We start from the raw sequence: 2,985 nt of genomic DNA, 5'->3' as shown, positions 1-2,985 counted from the left end.
CACTGTTGCTGAATTTTACGAAACAGGTCTGAGACCCCCCCCCAATTAGAGACTCTATCCTTAACTATAAAACCCTTTAGGGCAAGACTGAACTTTGTACTGGGTCCTCCTACCTTCTACCCTCACCCTTGCCAGGAACAAAGGAGATGCTCCATAGTAGATGGAGGAGAGTTGCTAGAAGGTTGGTCAACAAAGCATTTTAAACATGTTGGTTTCTAATTGTGTAGGCTAATCCTGTAAGACAGTTCTAAAGATAAAGATACCAAATAGATGTTTCTAAGGGTAGTGGTCTTTGCCTGGGAGGTTTTATCTTTTACCTGGTGTCATTTTGTTGATATAATAAATACTGTGGAATTAAAAAGCTCTGAGCAAATTACCTTATTTAAATATCTTGTTTTATAAATTAGGTTTTATTTATTTTTTTTGAGACAGAGCCTCAAGCTGTCACCCTGGGTAGAGTGCGGTGACATCACAGCTCACAACAACCTCCAACTCCTGGGTTCAAGTAATTCTCTTGCCTCAGCCTCCCAAGTAGCTGGGACTACAGGTGCCTGCCACAACGCCTGGCCATTTTTTTGGTTGTAGTTGTCATTGTTGTTGGGTGGGCCCAGGCTGGATTCAAACCCGCCAGCTCTGGTGTATGTGGCTGGCGTCTTAGCTGCTTGAGCTACAGGTACTGAACCTGTAAATTAGGTTTTATAGAGAAAGAGATACTCACTTTCCACTTTCTCAGTCGGATACTGTAAAACAAATACTATGCTATACATAATGTGTTGTTATAGGCAGACACAGTGTATTTTGGATGTACAGTTAATTGGTTGTCATCTTATCTTGAAATGTGGCTCTTATTATGTACAAAGAGGTAATTACAAAGAGGTAATTATTACCTCTTTGTATATTTTTCCCATCTATACTGTATAAAGAAAATTTTAAAACTTTGTGTAATTTTCTTTTTGTCATTCAACTTCCCCTTCTAAAAACATGTCTAGGATGGAAAGGATTTACCTGCTCCACAGAGGGTTAACAGGACCTATAAGCTACTTTCCCCTGGCTAGGCAACAGTGTTCAGTGGCTGCCCAGCTGCCCTCTATTGATACTTTTGTCTCCCTTTGTCCAGCCCTGGGCTGGGTGGTGTAGGGCTTCTAGGACCTCCTTGCACTCCTTGCTATAGCAGCAACTAAGAGCCAGAATAGCTTCTCCCTTTACTCATAGAAGCTTTGTTTTTTGAGAATGAGAGGATCTGTTTCTTTTGTCTTTTTCTTTTAGTACTTAAGACATCCTACTTTTTCATTCTAGTTGCTTGGTTTTGTCCCCTTTCCTACTGTTAAATAGTTTGAGGTAATGGGGTAATGTTTTGTCTTTGTAGTTGCTACATAATAGAGCAGTACAGCTGACATTTCAACAAGGTGGGTTTGAACTGCTTGGTTCCACTTGCAGGCAGATCTTCTGCCTCTGCCACCCCTGAGACCGCAAGGCCAGCCCCTCTGCTTCCTCCCCATCAGCCTGCTCAATGTGAAGATGATGAGGATGAAGACCTTATAATGATCTACTCCTTCACTAATAGTTCATGAATACTAAATATATTTTTTCTTATGATTTTCTTAGCAACATTTTTTCTCTAGCTTACTTTATTGTAAGAATATAGCATATAATAATATGATATCCAGAATATGTGTCAATTGACTGTTTATGTTATCTGTAAGGCTTCTAGTCAACACTAGCTATTAGTAGTTAGTTAAATTTCAGGAAGTCAGAAGTTGTGTTTCTTCAGCTATGCGCAGGAGGGTCAGCAGTGAATATTTGTGGAATGGAGACTTGATTCATGTTTAAAAAGCAAACTTATTCGAACAGGAGGGAATTATATTACCTGGCACTGGATCATTTTTTTTTTCTTTCTGTTTTCTCTCAAATTCTCTGCAGGTTAACAACTTTGTTTTTCAAAACCAGGGATTCTCAAGCTTTTTGGTGTTCATGTACCTTTTAGGTAAGCTAGTGAGATCTTTTCAGAGTTATGGTTTTAAATGTATAAAATAAAATGCATAGGATTAAAAAGGAAATTATTTACCTATATCTGCACTGTATCTAATATGATATGAAAGTTTCTGTACCTTGTTTGTGATAATAAATTTACAGTTATTACTAATGTTATTGAGATTTGTTACCTATGCTTATATTTAAAGGAAATTATGAATTTCAATTAGAGGTTAATAAAAATAGATACAAAATCATTTTCTTATCTAAATTTATAGCCCCTAATTTTCCTTTCTGGACCCTAGGACTACAGATTAAGAACCTTGCTCTGAATAGTAAGAGTAAGATAAATTACTTAAGATAGGAAGACATTTTAGAATTTTGCCTTATTTAACACTGTTGCTGAATTTTACGAAACAGGTCTGAGATAATGTAGTGGGTAAGATTATTGTGAGTTGCTAGTGATGCTGATAAACAAAGACCAAAGGTTAGATAATTTCTGTTTTTTAGTGAAATGTTTTAGAAATTGGGAGTAAGGAAGTAATTACTTGAGTGCATAGGGTGCAGAAAAACCTTTTAAACGTGTGCATACTGCCTTAATAATGTTTGGAAATATCAGAGATAACATTTAGTGGGAAATTAATGAACTTTGGAGTTAGGCCTGAATTCTGAGTAAGTTTCTTAATCATGCTTGAGCCTGGGTTTCCTTATCTGTAAAGTTATTATAATGCTTGCTTTAGAATTCTGAAGGTGAAATGAGAGCATGTACAAGTGTTTGGAGTCCCCCCAAATGCTAGTTTCATTGTGACAGAAGATGGTTTGCCTGTGTCACTGAGGCTCCATTTCCTTATCTGTACAACACAAGCGTGTTGGAGTGAAAGATCCTTAGTATTCCCTTAATCTGAAAAGTTGTTTGATACTAGGAAGCCTGCTTCTTTGGCTTACTAAGAAAGTACACTGGCTCGGCGCCTATGGCTCAAGCGGCTAAGACGCCAGCCACATACACCTAAGGTG

The 2,985-nt window shown here is 37.7% G+C and overlaps 1 protein-coding gene across 4 annotated transcripts in view; it reads left to right on the top strand.

Moving 5' to 3' along the window:
• The window catches only part of SFMBT1 (Scm like with four mbt domains 1), a 157,391-nt gene that overhangs the window by 44,980 nt on the left and 109,426 nt on the right, over positions 1-2,985 (top strand). For 2 of the 4 annotated variants that reach the window (XM_023513024.1, XM_023513022.1), the window contains exon 1: positions 1,676-1,984. The exons of the other annotated variants lie outside the window; for them this stretch is intronic. The gene's annotated coding sequence lies outside the window, so the exon portion shown is untranslated. Of the gene's footprint in view, positions 1-1,675; positions 1,985-2,985 lie in introns of those variants that run through there. 4 annotated transcript variants of the gene reach the window in all.

Source organism: Otolemur garnettii, unplaced genomic scaffold, assembly GCF_000181295.1.
Source record: "Otolemur garnettii isolate 467f Iridium unplaced genomic scaffold, OtoGar3 scaffold00032, whole genome shotgun sequence".
Classification (NCBI taxonomy): Eukaryota; Metazoa; Chordata; class Mammalia; order Primates; family Galagidae; genus Otolemur; species Otolemur garnettii.
The sequence above is the reverse complement of the archived record's forward strand: the minus strand, read 5'-3'. Positions and strand labels throughout refer to the sequence as shown.